This window comes from Taudactylus pleione, unplaced genomic scaffold (assembly GCF_031769625.1).
Source record: "Taudactylus pleione unplaced genomic scaffold, aTauple2 ptg000114l, whole genome shotgun sequence".
NCBI classification, from domain to species: domain Eukaryota; kingdom Metazoa; phylum Chordata; class Amphibia; order Anura; family Myobatrachidae; genus Taudactylus; species Taudactylus pleione.
The window spans coordinates 12,497,443-12,516,841 of NW_028284516.1; positions in this window are offsets into that span (position 1 = coordinate 12,497,443).

A 19,399-nucleotide genomic window follows, 5' to 3' on the forward strand; every position below is an offset into this window, starting at 1 on the left:
ACCTATTCAATGGTGAAAAGTTATCACCGTTTTTTATCAAAGATTTTTCAAAACTGCGATAAGTCTTTGAAATTGAATACGGTGTAAAACTAAAACAAGTGATATTAACGCAAAAACATTAAAAAGTGCGATATTAACGCAAAAAACGATGTTATCGCACCCATATTGAATACCCCTAACAATCTCAATTGCAAGTTGTTAATATATTTAAACAAGGAAAGAGACTGCTGACTGGAATAACTGTTTGTCCAGGGCCGTAACTAGGGATGTGTGATGGGTGCACCCGCACAGAGCTCAAATCTCTGTGGGCAGCACCGTCGCTGCCCCATAGCCCTTGCTTCTGGCCAGCAGGGTGCCTGGAATGGCACCCTGCGGCCAGGATCACTGCTGGTCCTCAGTAGGCTCCAAGTTAGTGCTGAACGGCATCATGACTCTACAGTAGGTGTTATGACATGTGACTCATGTTACATTTCTGTCCCCAGTCAAAGGGCTCTGAAACAAATTACTCAAACCTGTAGAATCCGCATGAATTAATGAATGTATGCCTGTTTATCCTCCTGATCAGTGGCGGATTTTACCTAGGGGCTGAAGGGCTCAAGCCCCCCCAGTAAAATCCACCTCCTCAGTGTAGTCAGTGCAGTTTGTGACTGCTCGGACTTCCCTGTGACTGGCAATGGCTTCCCATTGGAAACTCTGCCTTCCAGTCACATACACAACAGGCAGTCTAAGGGGGAGGTGTCTCCTCCCCCTGGGACTGCCAGTCCGGGCTGCTATTAGCAGAGAGTGGCTTCCAGTAGGAAGCTGCTCCTCTGCATTTCAGCCAGCCCTACCCAGCTACTAGGGGCTGCAGCCGATGCAGCCCCTAGTAGCTGGTGATATGCCCAGCCGCTAGTGCGCATGCGCGGATCCCAGCCGCTAGTGCGCATGCACTGGTCCCAGCGCCTGTCCGATCTATTATGCATATCTCCCCAGTCCCCCTCTCCCTTGCAGCAGCAGCGGCAGCCCCCCTCGTCCGCTGTTCCTGACTAACTGTGAGGATAATATGATATTAGTGGCGTAACTAGGGCACTCTGAGCGGGGCATGTGCCCTGGGTGCCGTGGGACCGGCACGGCCTAGTTAGCCAGTGTAGCACCAACCGCAGTGTGTGCGGTCAGCACTACACATTTACACAGGACCGGCGCTAGGATTCCCAGCGCCGGTCCTGTGCTGCACAGCTGAGCCCCTTCCCTCCCCATGAGCACTTGCCCAATAGCAGCAGGAGATGGGTGGCAGGCGGGCGGGCTCTGGCTCTGCTAACACACACATCGCCGCCAGCGCTGGCGGTGATGTGTGTGTTAATCAGCAGCCAGATGACTCTCATTGGCTGCTGCTGCTACTGCGCACACATCACCGCCGAGCGGCAGCGATGTGTGTGTGGATCCGCAGCCAATGAGGTCAGACAGACTCTCATGGGCTGCTGCTGCACACACATCACCGCCAGTGCTGGTGGCGATGCGTGTGTTAAACAGCAGCTAATGAGAGTCAGATAGACTCTCATTGACTGCAGCAGCCACAGCGCCCACTGCAAGAGCCGGCTCCCTTTCGGCTACTGCAGTGGGTAATGGGAGAGACGTCATGATGTCTCTCCCATAATGCAGAGCGCGCCAGCCCGGGAGGATTGACATGCAGACAACGGCGGGAGCCGGACCGTGGATTCAGGTAAGTATTTTACTTTTATTTATTGTCTAATGTCAGTGTGCATTTATCGGAGGGACTACTACTGGGGGCACTACTTCGGGGTGGGGGGAGACCAGTACTGGGGGGGGACACTATTACTAAGGAGGGAACTACAACTTGGGGCACTGCTTCTAGGCAGGATGCTACTGGAGGCACTTCATTGGGGGGGACCACTACTAGGGACTACTACAGGAGGCACTGCATCAAGGGGGACTCCTACTGGGGCCACTATATAAATGGCACTGTATAGAGGGGACTACTACTGGGGGCACTGCATCAAGGGGGACTCCTACTGGGGACACTATATAAAAGGCACTGTATAGGGAGGACTACTACTGGGGGCACTGCATTGGGGGGGACATCTACTGGGGACTACTACTGGGGGGGACCACTACCGGGGGAGGACTACTGCTGGGGGCACTGCTGGGGGCACTGCATCAAGGGGGACTCCTACTGGGGCACTATATAAGGGGCTTACTACTGGGGGGGACCACTACAGGGGGCACTGAAAAGGGAGAACCACTACAGGGGGCACTGCATAGGGGGGATAACTACTGGGGGCCTGCATAAGGGGGGATCACTCCTGGGGGCACTGTATAAATGGCACTGCATATGGGGGATCACTACTGGGGAGCTGCGTATGGGAGATCACTACTGGGGGCACTGTATAAGGGGAACTAATGGCGGGCTGCATAAGGGGGACTACTACAGGGGGAACTGTGTAACGGGCACTACTGGGGGCCTGCATAAGAGGGACCACTACTAGGGGCATTGTATCTTGTGGGTACTATATACGGGGTACTACTGGGGGCCTGCATAAGGGGGACAATTACTAGGGGCACTGCATAGGGGGGACTGTATAAGGGGCACTGCATTAAGGTGCAAATGGAAAGAAATGTTCCCAGTGACAAGAAAGGGATGTGTGTCATGTTGACATGCCCCATTTTTCAGTGGCCACACCCTTGTGACCACGCGCACATGGGGGGGGGGGCATTTACAAATTTGCCCTGGGCTCCAAATACCCTAGTTACGCCACTGTATGATATATAGAATATATCATCTGGTGATGAGTTGCTGCCAGCTTGTTCAATTGTGCTCACTTAGTATTCACCATCTCTGATGTCCTTGATCTCAACTGGGTAACTCTTTGCACCATGTTTAACATAGAACCAGTAACCAACGTTAACTACTGAACATCTGAAGTCACTGTGACAGTTACATTAAGTTCGTAATTAGAAAGAAATTAAGTTGAAAATGTCTTGGCATCTGCGGTGATAAAATTTAATTTTCATGTATTGTGACCTATATTTCATGGAATGACCTAGCAGTACATACATCTGGTTTATGTCAGGAGAAAGCAGCAGTATGTACATCTGATTTATGTGAGGAGAGAGCAGTAGTATATGCATCTGGTTTATGTCAGGAGAGAGCAGTAGTATATGCATCTAATTTATGAGGAGAGAGCAGTAGTATATGCATCTGGTTTATGTCAGGAGAGAGCAGTAGAATATGCATCTAATTTATGTGAGGAGAGAGCAGTAGTATATGCATCTGGTTTATGTCAGGAGAGAGCAGTAATATATGCATCTGGTCTATGTGAGGAGAGAGCAGCACTATTTACATCATGATCTGGTCTACGTCAGGAGAGAGCAGTAGTATATGCATCTGAATAAATAGCAAATATTGGAACACCAGTGCTGGATGATGCTTTTTATTGGGTGTACTCATTTTTGGAATTGGACTGCAGCTGGTCTGTGTTTGTAGAGGCGCATAGTGTCATACTCCAGTTTGTTAAGAGTATATGCATCTGGTCTATGTGAGGAGAGAGCAGCACTATATGCATCTGGTTTATGTGAGGAGAGAGCAACACTATATACATCTGGTCTACGTCAGGAGAGAGCAGTAGTATATGCATCTGGTTTATGTCAGGAGAGAGTAGCACTATATGCATCTAATTTATGTGAGGAGAGAGCAACAGATCCAGGGTAAGTATGAGCGTTAGTCCGGGTAAGTGGGGTTAAGTTTAGGGACCCCCGGGGAGAAATTACAGTTAGGCATCCCCTGGGGAGGGTTAGGGTTATTCTGCAGGGAGGGGGGGTTAGGGTTAGGCACCACTGGGGAAGGTTAGGGTTAGGCACGGGTTAGGGTTAGGCACCACAGGGGGGGGGGTGAAGGTTAGGCACCACTAAGGGAGAGTTAGGGCTAGGGGGCGGAGAGAGAGAGGGCTAGGTTACTTACCGCCACTGTTGGGATTCTGCAACTTCGGGCTTCCAGCATTAGGACTTGTCAGCTGCAGGGAATTCATACCCAACCTATATATATATATATATATATATATATATATATATATATATACACAAGTTGTTGTCTTCCATATCCAAAATGTTTGGGATCAGTGGTATTTTGGACAATGGAATACTCTGTATTTTGGAATAATTGCATATCATAATGAAATATCTTGGGAATGGGACCCCAATATACACACATAATGCATCTATGTGTTATATACACCTTATACACACAGTCTGAATGTAATTTTATACATTATTTTGAATAAATTGAGCTTTAGACAAAATTTCTGTACACTGAACCATCAAAAATCAAAGGTTTCATTTTCTCAGTCATGCCAAAATTATTCTGTATTTCGGAATATTTGGATATGGGAGACTCAACCGGTATATAATATATATATCTATCCAAACGCAAATTATTTATTTTCATTTTATCTAAGAACTTTTAAGCATAGATATTCAATTGGTTAAATGAGAATCCAGTGCATTAAAATATATGAGAGTCTGAGACTCCTACTAGTTAAAGTTTTATTAAGAATTATTTGAGATGTGACCTGGTACCTTATATACTACAAATTCTCCATTGCTTCAGCTTCTTATAAATGAAGGTTTTACTTGCCTACATTTCCTACTAACCTCTTGGGAGCAGCTGCAGCAGCAAAATCCCTGGCTCACTCTCCGTAATATATTTCAGCTCCCCCCACCCCACCCCTATTAGAATTGATATTTAAGTTGCTGTTGATATCAGCATAAAAGTGCAAAGGTGCAGATACAATATACTGCTTGATCTAGGAGGCCAGCATAATCATCGACGATGCAGTATTGTAACTGCATTAAAACTATGCTTACTGTTGGTTTGTGTACAATATCTATTAGAATAAAATATCTATGTTCATTATACATTTCTTTCATATACAGTATAATACCCAAAGATACCTGTCCATAAAACATTCGTTTAGGGTTAGACCAGTCCCATGAAATGAAAAATGAGACTTGAGTTAAGCTTTATTTTTTCCAGACAATCACATATTTAAATTAATATTTGTGCATTTTTATTGTGCAGGCATCCAATTTGAAAGGCACCTAGAGGCCAGTAATAGACCGACAACCTTTTAACATGGGGCCACAAGAGAGGGAGCTGCAGTGAGAGATGGATTCAACATGCTCCCCATCTTGTGAAATGAACTGGAGACTGTTAATGATGTGTCTATTGTAACTGAAAGTAACCCACACTGGAAATAAGATAGGCAAAGGACTGTAATAAATTTGACTACAACTAAGGTCTGTGCTGAAGTTCAGAGATGTAAATAAAAGCAATTGAAGCCTAGAGACAGGGAACTAATCTCAAAAGAAGGAAGAGAATTGTTCTGGCCCTGAACTGGACTCTGGAGCTTTGTTTAAATAGGGCGCTTCCAGTGACTAGGATAAACAGATCATGTGAGTGCAGTCTCTGTGATCCGGTTAGACAGGAAGAATCACATGACAGAATCCAATATGGCCACACCCATACAGCCAGACTGTTTGTTTACAATGGGTATGCAGTGCTCGTGAATGCTGCGGATGGCATGGCAAAGCACGGATGACTGTGATCTTGCACCGCCGGACATGATAAGTGGGGCTAAGACCCCGATGTGTGACACAGAGGTCTTGAGGCCAGAAAGACTGAGCTGCAAGCAAGGTAATAGGGTTGGTGTCAATGAGAAATAACATAGCTAAAGAACAGGAGAATCTCATTACAAATTTTGGCCCAAATCTTAAGAACATACTGTTAGAGATCTACCAACACCCTCCTATATAGTGTTACATCCTTACATCCATAGTAGTTTACCTTTACCACTTTATAAAATAATTATTACAATTATGCCAGTTCTCTGAATTTCTGTGGACCCCATTTACCACTGGATGGCCAGCATCTGAAACCACTGTGAGATGTGCAGCTGAACTACTCAATGACTGCCTAATATCATTGTTTCCAGACTTTTCTTAGGGGGAGACGTACAGTATTACAATTTCTAAAGAGAAAAAGTGGAGGAGTTGCCCATAGCAAGCAATCAACTTCTAACTGTCATTTTATAGACTGTGCTAGATAAATAGCTAAAATCTGATTGGTTGCTATGGTAACACTTTCTCTTTAGAAGGATTCTGGGTCTCATTCAGACCCGGTCGCCGATGCACTCGCAACCGGGTAGATGGTTAGCCCTGTGCACGTGCAGCGGCCGCACTGCACGTGCGCAAGCCCCGGAGAGAAACTCTCTTGCTCCGGAGATCTCTACAAAAGGGGCGGCTGTCAATGTTGATCGACAGCTCGTCCCGCTTTGTAGGCGGGCCTACCGTTTTGTGGGCGGCCGCACTGACATCAGCAGTGATGTCAGTGGGGAGCTTCCTGCTCGATTAGAGCGGGAAGGTCCCTGGGGCTTGCGGTTGCCGAGACCCAACCTTAGAGTCTGGTCGCAAGCCCCGATGGTCGCGATGGTGTTCACCATCGCGACCATCAACCTGGTCAGTCACTAAGCTGTGGGTGGTAACCCACAGCTTAGCTAGCGACCAGGAGGCCACTCTAAAAAAAATGAAGCGGCCACCCTCATTCAGAGAGAGCGATCGCTTCTTGCGACCACCTCTGAATGAGGGCCTCTGTCCCTTAGAGAGGTCAGGCCCGTAGAGATGAGTCCATTATTGATTAGCATATATCTTTAAGCTGTCCCTTTTAGGAGACATACAGTAGCTTTGTGGTTCCCCTTGTTCCGATTCAAGTTTCCAAACTGATGATGATGATGATGATGATGATGATGATGACAGGCACAATTTTGTGCTTTATGTATCATTGCTGTATATTTACATGTGCACATAGCATATTTAATAGTACAAATATATTAAAACATTGTTTAATTACAGTACTTTGATATTTACAGATCCTGCTATAGATATAAGTCAAATTGTTTCACTCACCATGGGCCTGTTTCAGTGGTGGACGTAGTAGAGTAGTATGGTAATGGCGCAGCCATAGTTAGATGCCCACTGGCCACTGCACAAATCCACCTATGTGCGTACAAAGACACAATATCGATGAATCCATTGGCAGCACCGTCGTACATTGCACCTGCCTATGGCAGGTGCAGAATGTCTGTGGGTCTATGCCCACCAGTGTCAGTGGAACTGCATCTTTAGATGCAGCCCCTGACACCAACACACCCCAAACATGCCTGGACCATAAGCCATCCTTTCAGTCACTGTCCAGGAATGCCAACCGAAATTGCATAAATCTACATGTATTTTTTATATGAATTAATTGGCTGTAAACATCAGGACGCATACGCCATGCTTCTCCGATACATATTCAGAGTTAAAGCATCAGGTACTTGCGCCCAATGTTTTACTAGCGGCCACCTCTGAATCAGGACCCATTTGTAGTAGTTGTCACAGAAGAAATGAATACTTTAGTTCCCTCATATTTATTCCTTCAAACATTTTTATTAATATTTCTTGATTGTACAAAACAAACCTGCTTTTTTACACACACGCTAAGTACTTGCTCTTAATGTATAAAGTCTTGTCTGCAGCATACTTTGATATCATAATATTTTAAAAATGCCTTTGAAGGTATTTCTGAATTGATTATTCTGATAGTTATTCTGCGCATTCATAGAAAAGCCTGTTGGTTTAATTCCATCACCACGCAGATTTTAGAAAATGTACAAATCTGTTTTTAAAGTTTTTATATTTTTACATACAACAATACCCAATGCAGATATAACTTAACATTAAGTTATCTAAAATATGAACACGGACAAAGATGTGGCTTTAAAAACTGGTCGGCCTTTTCATTTAAAATATCAATAATGAATTTTATATATGGTGGTAATCGAACAAAACAGGCAGCTGTCAGGGCCAATATCTTATATATCAGATGACAACAAAAATACTTGCACGGCCAATTGCCCATTCAAGGCAAATACATAGGTCACCAAATCCCCAACCAACACCCTAAGGCCCGGTTAGGAAACCGAGGCCGCTGACACTGGTAGGACAATCAGCCTAAAAGGTACTGTACATTACAGGGGAGTGTACCTATCATACAATCTCAATGGCAGCAAGCTGCCGCTCTTTTCCCCCCTTCACGCCAAAAAGAAAAAGGTTTACAGACAACAAAGGAAAAAACAGGGAGGGGAAATTACTGACAAGAGGAAGATCCCTGCCTGTAACAAGCATATTGTCACGAGCTGCTGCTGTGTCTTGTCTGACAATAGTGCTCTTGGCGGTTCTCTCAGGCCTGTTGCTAAGAGACTGGGATGCCGGGCTGTCACTCCGTGAGGTCCTCCTACCTGGCTACTCCATCATCTCCATCCTGTCCTGATTGGATTCCTCTCCAGTCTCTGCTCGGATGCTGGCTATAGCGTTCATTACGTGTTTTCTGGTTCCGTGTGTGGTATCATCCTCATGGTGTGTTCCAGTCTCTCCTGCCTAGAGTGTATTGTGCCTGTCGCCACCGTACTGTGGCATCTGAGGGGATTTCATATGTATTTGATCACAGCTGTCTCAGCCGCACTGCTGCATCTGACTGGACTTTTTGTTGCTAACTTTACTACTGTTTCAGTCGCACTGCTGCATCTGACTGGACCATTTGTTAACAACTTTACTACTGTCTCAGTCGCACTGCTGTGTGGACTTTTGTTATACATCACGGCTGTCTCAGCAGCTTCCCAGCCAAGTACATATCAGCCCTCAAGGCTGCAACTTGGCCATAAGGCCACATCCCAGCCAAGTACATACCAGCCCTCAAGGCTGCAACTTGGCCACAAGGCCACATCCTAGCCAAGTACATATCAGCCCTCAAGGCTGCAAATTGGCCATATGGCCACATCCCAGCCAAGTACATACCAGCCCTTGAGGTTGCAACTAGGCCATAAGCCCACATCCCAGCCAAGTACACATCAGCCCCCAAGACTGCAACTTAGCCAGAAGGCCACATCCTAGCCAAGTATACATTAGCCCTCAAGGCTACAACTTGTCCACTAGGCCACATCCCTGCCAAGTTTATATCAGCCATCAAGGCAGCAACTGGGCCATCAGGCCACACTCCTGTCAAGTTCACTCCAGTCCTCAAAACTTCCTTATGTATTGACTCCTCTAAGCTTCCTGATTAATCTATTTACACCTCTTATGATGAGCTCTTTATTCCTGATAAATCATTCTAACTGTGAATCTTCCCAGTGATTCATAACACATATAAAGCCTAACCCCACCCTTAAACACGCCCATACCACTAACTATTGGCTGCAGTCAATTAAAGATATTTAGAGGTCTATGTACTAAGCCTGGAGAGAGATACAAAGTACCAACAAATCAGCTACTATCACTTTTCTGTGTTTTAAAAATGAGAGTTAGGAGTTGATTGATTGGTACTTTAACTCCGTCCACTATATTTCTCTCCAAGGCTTATTACACAGGGGTCTTAGGATATTTCATTGATACTTTATCTCTCTCAAATGCTTAGTACAACCCCCCTACCCTTAAACCATCTGCATTATTATCTCTATCTGTCCCTACCCAAGGGATTTATGGTTCCTTTGCATACACTGGGTACCCTCTGTCAAATAGTTTCAGATCAAAAACATAAAACAGGGTATACATCATAAAACAGAACAATATATAAGCAAAACATAGGCATAAGTATATAGTAAACATAGTGGTGGCCCGATAGCAGAATTGGGCCCCAAATTTTATAGTGAATGAAATCCTTGGCCATCCCTCCCCTTACTTATTTTTGGCTCCCCTCACTTACCTTAACAACTGACTGCCTTCTTTTTTCTTTTGCTGCTTTACTATGAATGGGACATTAAAGTTTTGCAGTCGAAGGCTGATGTTGTTGGCATTAATGGTGAGAGGTTGATGTGTAATTTTTTCAACCATTGATAGTTTTATACCAATGTTAGTTCATATTCAACTTCCTGATTCAGTGACAGCCTCTGCCTACCTCTAGCAAGTCAGCACATTGTGAGATACTGCACTGTTACAGTATATATCATCCACAACTACCCAGTGGCGTAAATTCATCCCAGACGCCCGGAGGCAAGTTATAATTTGGTGCCCCCCCGTCACAGCCGCTGACACTGTAATGTAACAATTTGCTTGCAGACAGGCTTTAGCTAGACGAAGGCAGCATATGATGGTCTGACATGGGGCTCTCCACTAGTGTATGGTGGCTTCTCAGGTGCCGGGAAGGGGTTCCATGAATTGGGCGGCCATGACGGTACACTCCAGGTACATAATTAAAGCCCAAAGTGGGGTGAATATGTTGTGGACAATGGAGGAGGTGCCCCTTCAGAGCTGGAGCCCGGCGGCAGGCACCTCCATTGTCTCCCACAGTTCTGCCCCTGCAACTACCACCGGAATCGAGACTTTAAATGTAATCCAAATAGTTATTGATTGAAAACCACCCCATGTCTAAACTAGCTGCATAGTGTGCCTGGCCTGTCATTTTCATGTAATTTGTGTATGAAGGGGTATCATGGGTGATCAATTAAATAATCACCGGATTACATCAGATTGAAAATTCTTACACCACCCTAGGTTGCTGTGTGAATAAATGCCCACATAGTGCATTGTGAAACATTCATAAAAATGCTTAGAACTCAAATCAGCTCAACTGTTAGGATGCATTTGGCCACATCCAGTCCTGCCTGAACATACCACTGTTATGCCCCAAAATTAGGCCTGGTGGTCCTGATGATGAGCCTTTGCAGCTTCTACGGATGCTGCACTTAGATCGCAATTGCTGTCAGGAGGTGTCTGCTTCCTATAGATGCCTCCTATTTAAGCATTTAAATAGTTGCTGGATGGTATTACACAGCCGCTTCCTTGCAGCTGTGCAATACCATCCACATCTGAAATAGGCAGGACACTGTGTAATGTGTTGTAATATTTCTGTTATGATACTCCTGAATAATTGATATAAGACCCCTAGGGCTACTGTATATTAACTAAAGTGCAGCTTCTTGAAGTGTTGCCCATCAGATTCTAGGTATTATCTTATAGAAGGTGCTAGAAGGTGCTACTGTAGACAAATGATACAGATGCGCCCAATTACATTGTGGCTAATCGCACCACAAACCTGTGCACGTGTTGTACCATGGAAATCCCTGCGCCTGCATATGCTATGCTATGACACACACTGCGATTGCACCATGCATTCCTATGGAGGCACTGTCTCGCATGCACTGCACATATTCACTAACGGACGTGCATCTCGTGCTATGCATGGTGCAATTTGCAGCACCAGTGGCAGCAATATAGCTGGGCATATCTGTAAGTAGAATCTGATTGGTTGCTATGGGCAGCAACTCTACTTTGAAAAACCCACACTTTAGTAATTGTACACCGTATAGTCATGCTAGGAAGGACTTTTGCCTATAGTAACCACCCATTGTTCCCTTAGAGTTAGATGCACTCACCGGTACCTAGGATGCCACCAGGTCTTAACCTCCCAGACAGTAGGGGCTTATATAATTAACAGAAGATTGCAGGATAAGCTGGAGAAGGTGGATTCAAGACAATTACTGAGGCAAGACTGGGACCTCAGTAAGAAATGGTAGTAGGGCCACAGAGGTAAATCACAGGGCTTGACAGAAGCAACAAAGGCAATAGTACTGTAACCGACACATCCGCTGAGCAAGGGTAATGCTGGAGTAGCCTGCAGGTGGTAAATGCAGCAGGGCTAAACAGACTTGAGGTTGTACAGAGACTGAACAGCTATAGATAATAAATGCATCAATTACAGGGCTATAGACAAACACAGTACAGGCTAGCATAACCAGGAGCACTTTGCAGTGTGGAACACAGACAGTAGAATATTCCAAGACACAGAATGACACGAACATGACCAACAGGTTACAACAAGGTATAACTATCACTGGCAATAATCTGTAGGCTGACTGCCTTTTAACAAGAGCCTGCACCAATGGAAGGAAGACAGTGAAACCAGCCCCCTAATTGTTAAGATTGAGAACATCTGCAGCTCTGCACGTACAGCCACAATCCCGGCTGCTAGCCCCGGCCGAGACCATTATTCCCAGCGGCCACTCGATTTCCTGGTAGCCTAGCAACCAGTAAGACAAAGCACCAGTGTGGTAGAGGAGACACTGCATCACAGGCTGCCTGGCAATAGCCAGCACTCGCATAAGGTATTATTATTATTATTTATTTATATGGCGCCACAAGTGTTCCGCAGCACCTTACAAAGTACATAAATAAATTGTAGACAAGCGACTTACAGAACAATACACTACAGGACCAGGACATGAATAATATATATTGCTACATAGTGACCATAACACCCAGATAAGCAATAAAGCATAAGCAACCAAGTGTTAGGTGCCCTAGTGGTGAGTAAGAAGTAGATGAAACTAAAGTAGGGAGAAGCACAAGAGGGTAGAGGGCCCTGCTTGTCAGAGCTTACATTCTAAAAGGGAGGGGAAGACAAACAGGGGTGACACAGATGGGGTAGATGGGGAGGAAGGAGCATGTAGCAGGGAGTTAGAATGATAGCTGGAAGGCTTTGATGAAGTAGTGGGTCTTGAGAGCCCGTTTGAAGGATTGCAAAGAGGTAGAGAGTCTTATGGGGATTGGGAGTGAGTTACAGAGGTGGGGAGCAGTGCGGGCAAAATCTTTGAAGCCGGAGTGGGAGGAAGTAATCAGCTGGCATGAAAGGTGGCAGGCATTAGTTGAACGAAGAGAGCGAAGAGGAGAGTGAAGGGAGATGAGATCAGAGACGTATATGGGAGAAGATTGGGTGAGGGCTTTGTAAGTGAGCGTGAGAACCTTAACTTGGGTTCTAAAAGGGAAGGGGGGCCAGTGGAGGGCTTGTAGGAGAAGGGAGGCAGATGTAGAGCATTTGTAGAGGAAGATTAGCCGTGCAGCAGCATTAAGGATAGGTATGAGCTGCAATGGCGGCTCAGAACAGTTTTATCCTCTACTTACACTGGACGACAAATTATTATGTTCTCTGTGTTTCTTTTGTTCCCATTTTGTTATGCTGTATTTTTCTTAGTAAGTGTTTGATGTATTGTATTCATTCTATTGCTCTAACAAATGAAAAAAAATCGCATCCAGAATTACGTGAAACTATGAACCACCAATGTATCTTAGCTTCAAATGGGCACTAAAAACACACCTCTGCCTCTGAGCCTACCATCCCTCCTCCTAATAAGAGTAATGTATTCCCTCTATGGATGTTATTACAACCCGCTGAGAAGCTCTATAAGGTGGTCACCTTCCTCTGGGGACCATGATTTATCTTATAAAATAGCCCTTATCTACATTTACTTTGACAAGACCAGCTAAACAAGAGAGAGTGCTCCATCCAAATTGAAATTTATTTAAATTATTAAAATACTCGTAACTTCATGTAATACATGCCATCTAACATGAAAGACATTAAAAATAAATAGTTACTATTACATAACATGATGCCCCTTAATTCACATGCTACTAGTAGATGAGACCAATAACTTTAGACAAACAGTAAAACCATTAATAACATAGTTGGATTAGGATTGATAATTCCAACATAATCTATTTTTAGTTCTGTTTTACAACAGCCTGTGGCCACAATTAATTGGTTTGGATCCAGTCTTCTCTCTTGTTTTGTTGTTCTTGTTTCAGTATTCTTCGGGGGTATCCAGAGCTCTTTCAAAAGAGCAGCAGGGTCCTTACTAATTGATTGTTTTGTAACAAGCACCTGAGGAGATTTCTTTTTTTACATTTAATTTGGATCACACATAAACCAGAGCACACAAAGGACTGACAGTGATTTTAAGTCCGAAATCTACTCAGTAAATTGGTCACTTACAGAACAAGACATATTATCTTTCATTGCTTCATACCAAGTGTGATATTTTGTATGAATCTAGAATATAGTGCAGTATGTATCACAGAGCTATGCATCATTGTTGCATTAGAGCATATACTGTATCTGTAGATATAGAAAGACAATTGCAATATAACATCACTTGTCAGTATTATATGACGGACTCCTAATTTGACAAATTAGATTTTGTTTTATTATCACATGTTGTGACATGTTCCTCTGTACTCACTGCTCATATGGAACCACTGCTCATTTGGAACCACAAGTGTTCCTCTGTGCTCACTGCTCATATGGAACCACAAGTGTTCCTCTGTGCTCACTGCTCATATGGAACCACAAGTGTTCCTCTGTACTCACTGCTCATATGGAACCACAAGTGTTCTTCTGTTCTCACTGCTCATATGGAACCACAAGTGTTCCTCTGTGCTCACTGCTCATACGGAACCACAAGTGTTCCTCTGTGCTCACTGCTCATATGGAACCACAAGTGTTCCTCTGTGCTCACTGCACATATAGAACCACAAATGTTCCTCTGTACTCATTGCTCATATGGAACCACAAGTGTTCTTCTGTTCTCACTGCTCATATGGAACCACAAGTGTTCCTCTGTGCTCACTGCTCATACGGAACCACAAGTGTTCCTCTGTGCTCACTGCTCATATGGAACCACAAGTGTTCCTCTGTGCTCACTGCACATATAGAACCACAAATGTTCCTCTGTACTCACTGCTCATATGGAACCACAAGGGTTCCTCTGTGCTTGCTGCTCATATGGAACCACAAGTGTTCCTCTGTGCTTGCTGCTCATATGGAACCACAAGTGTTCCTCTGTGTTTGCTGCTCATATGGAACCACAAGTGTTTCTCTGTACTCACTGCTCATATGGAAAAACAAGTGTTATTCTGTTCTCACTGCTCATATGGACCACAAGTGTTCCTCTGTGCTCACTGCTCATATAGAACCACAAATGTTCCTCTGTACTCATTGCTCATATGGAACCACAAGTGTTCGACTGTACTCACTGCTCATATGGAACCACAAGGGTTCCTCTGTGCTTGCTGCTTATATGGAACCACAAGTGTTCCTCTGTACTCACTGCTCATATGGAACCACAAGTGTTATTCTGTTCTCACTGCTCATATGGACCACAAGTGTTCCTCTGTACTCACTGCTCATATGGAACCACAAGTGTTCCTCTGTGCTCACTGCTCATATGGAACCACAAGTGTTTCTCTGGGCTCACTGTTTTTATAGAACCATCTCTGTTTGCTTGCTGATATGCCCTATTCAAATTACTGATTTATAGGAGATTATATTTTTATACTATTGAGTGTTTTAACAAAAAGATAATTCTATAAGCAATTGTATTCCGTGATTTTAGGTCTTCGGGTTTTTAGTTTTTGCACGAGTAACCTTTAGCGCTCCTATCTATCTCAATAACAATTGTGAGCAATATTACTCTATAGATTAGCTATTTATCCTTTACAAGTTGCTGTATGAGATGGATAGGAGCGCTAAAGGTTACCCGTGCAAAAACAATTATCTATATAAGGAGTGATACCTTATCTTACCTTAAGGCAGCCCCTATATACCCCTATTTCATCAGTAAACCATCCAAGTGGATATACATATCTACATTATTGCACAGACTCACTCTATATAATCTTTGTGTTTTTGTTTTTATTATACTAACATTAATTAGTTTTGCTGTGGATTTTTGATATTAGAAGATAGAGTAGAGAAACTATCCCTCATAGTATGGCTGTTTTTTTGTTAATTGTTCAGATTATCCTATATGTTTCTAGAGAATAAGTCACTGTAGGTTTTTTTCCTGATTCTCTCCATTTAGGTAGTTTGAATCTGTATATTAGCTTACTAATTAGTACCTGAATTTATTTTTTATTTTATATTTATTTATTTACATTATTCTTCCTTGGACATTACTGTAAAAAATGATTACTGTGTTCATAGTAAATGACACAACCGTATTACATTGTTCTGATGTAAAAATATGGATTGTACTATACAATTAGTAACATATGGTTTTCTGATCAATCAACCAATTTTACAATTTATTCCTTATATCATATTTCCTAATATACTAATAAAAAAAGTTATGTTTATTAAAAAATAAATAAATAAAATTAGGTTGACTACTTAATTTGAGCAACCAAAATAATATTGAAATTACATACAAAAGGAATTATTTTGGGCCTGATTCACAGGCAACTGCGATTTTAGGTGCAACAATTTTCAGACTTGCAAAAATGTGCTAATGACTAAAGCTGATGCCTTGTACACTCTCTCCCGTTACCTCCTCCAAATGCTGACTACCTGTCACTCACTTTGCACATAAATCCTCACTGTGTCCGCCGCCTTTAATCCATCACCACATGTTCCCAATCCAGCTTTGGCGCATGTACAGAAGCAAAAAATCACTCCACTATGTCCAACATGGACATTGCGTCCACCTCTGAATCAGGACCTTAAGTCTTTAATCAAAATAATAAAAACAAGTATATATACTAAAACAATTTACATAAACCTATCTATTAAGAAATCAATATATTTATTTAGCATTGACATTTTTAAAATAGCTACAATGCCACTAGAGATTAGATAAACAATAATTTATTTTATTGGCATTATGTTTCAAATAAATATTGGCTCAATTGATTTTGTTCATTTTAAAATGTAGCTTTTTATTTTTGACAGTCTAAGGTGCAAATAATGTTATAGGAAAGGTCTGTGAAAAGCCTATAAGTGATACTTTTACTTAAATGTTTTGATTATCAGTATTCTTAGTGCTTAGAGGCGTGATATCTTGCTGCAATACACCAAGGGCCCCCGCATCCCACGCTGCCACTGCAGTGTGTGTGACCTATGATGTCACACCACCGTGTCTCAGTAGGTCATGGCCCAGACGCGTCTGTGCCTTCCTGAAGAGAAGAGCCCAGTGCTGCCTGGGGTCGCAGTACTTGTAAAGGTGGCCGTGGCTCTGATTGAGCTGACCCCGCGTGGCACATTTGACAAACGCCACTAGTGTGCCGCGGCACAGCGGTTGAAAAAAGCTGGCTTGGAGGGTGTACTTGCATCTTCTTTTCTTTTTTTTCTGCATGGTAGCACATCTTATTATGTTTAAAATTGGGGTAAGCTACCCCCCCTTCTTTAACCTGAAGGTTACTCAGATGTGATCCAACGTAGTTACTGTGCAATTTTGTGCAACTCTCAATCAGGCCCTTTGTGTGATTCATACTCTGTGATTCATACTCTGTGATTCATACTCTTGCAACATGTTAAAAGCAGGATTATGGTTTTAGATCTGGGAACTGGTGTTTAGGCATTTAGTAAATCTCGTGGTTTGCACATACTGTAAAAATTGCAAAAACCAGGCACTTTGAGACAACCACAACATGTACAATCTCCAACTAAGGTATTCAAAATAGTGGGAATCAAATGAGCATTTCTCAATGAAAGAGGGAAGAGGGAGAGAGAGATTTAGGAAATTTGCTTATAGGGAAACACTTTATTAAATGAAAACCTTTCTACAAATTCAGTATATTTCAGTTAGCGTTGTTGTAAATCCTAAATAAATATATATATATATATTTCATCATTTGACTGAGAAACAGAACACACACAGGAGACAGCTGCAGTATTTGGATAGAGAAGTCACTATTTTATGAAGGGAAGATTATTCTACTAATTATCTAGTATAGCATACACCCCCGAGTAGAAGTTTAATACAATTTTTGAGGATGTTGGTCTAAACATTGAACACCCCTGAGGAAGTCGATATGTCGATGAAACGCATTGAGTGATTAATGCAGTAAGGAAAGGTGGGCACACTTGGTGTATATGAGCTCACACATCAAGTTTAACAACAGCTGACCCATCTAAATCACTCTGTATTTGCTATGCAAGATCCTTTTAAAACTTTTATGAATAAAATAATTTATAGATACAGTATATACAAAGTATTGATTCTGTTTTTTGGGTGAACTCTGGTATGAGGGTCTCATTATAGAAATCTAAAGAAGAAATCCTCTCAAATCCTCCATCTTCAGAAAACATCTCCAAGGAACATTTCCATCCAGGTTACTGAAGTGTTTATTCAAAGACAATGTGGTGGCACATCCTAAAGACCTCCAAACTCTATTAAAACTACATTTGTCCTTGGACTGGCAAAAGGACAGACTTTGGGATTGCAGCCTACATTGACCAAGTTTTATTCAATGATTATATTATATTGATTGTTTTAAAGATATTAGTGCATTGTGGGTAATTGTGATTGATTAAATATAAATATATATATATATATATATATATATATAAAAACAGCGGCAGGCTGGCAACTTTCACCATGGGGGGCAGACGCAAGCAAGTGGCCCTGCTTTTTACCCGCATTTGCAACTGATTTGTATGCGGCACTAGAAATAAACACACAGGAAAATATATGCACCCTGACAAATGTGTTTCAATACACTGAAATGTTGCTCTTCTTGCTATGTTTTCCCTTTTATGAGCCTGTTTCTGAGTTAGTCGCAGCGTTTTTTGCAGCAGCCGCGTCTGCGACTTTCTACTTATGGTGCTACAAGCCCTTCCCTCGTGTACATCCTATATGATTGAATCTGCATCTCAGTACGCAACCACTATCAGCCACAAATGCCTGTGACACCCCCATAAGATTCAACATCACCGTGCGTCTGATTAGCCACCCCCCTTTCACCGCCCAGGAGCGCCCCATAAATCTCCAATAAATGGTGCTACTGTGCAGCAATCTGTACTGTGACTGTACAAATACAATTGTGATGCATGCACAGACAGAAAACATCTCTGCACTGCATCCAACATCGCTGCTATGTCCCACCCAGAATCTGGTAATACGTGTCCCTACTTTGAGTGCCGCCTAATGTGGATAATGGTGCCAATATATACACACACACGTATTATAAACAACACCCCACACACATAATTTATGCCAGAGTGACATATAATTTGCACACACACACACACACTAATATTACAATATAGTCCTGCACTCACAGTACCAGCAGCAAATGTCCAGAAGCCTGCACAGATCAAGTCAATAAAACATGTGGAGGTGCGCCATTCATGGATCCCTTAATAGTAATACAGTACTTCTGATGATAGTGTGAAGTAATACAGACACTAAAACACTGAAGCAAGCTATGTCACTATGAATGCTTATTATTCATGGATCCATGAGTACCACACACCTCCACATATGTTTTATTTATATACACAGTATATATATATATATATATATTAGGGGTGTGCACCGGCCACTTTTCGTGTTTTGTGTTTTGGTTTTGGATCTGGATCTTTCTTCGTGTTTTGGATCTGGATTGGTTTTGCCAAAACCACCCTTCCGTGTTTTGGGTTCTGGGTTTTGTGTTTTGGATCTGTATTTTTTTGAAAAAAAGCATAAAAACAGCTAAAATCACAGAATTTGTAGGTTTTTCTGCTCCTATGCTATTATTAACCTCAATAACCTTAATTTCCACT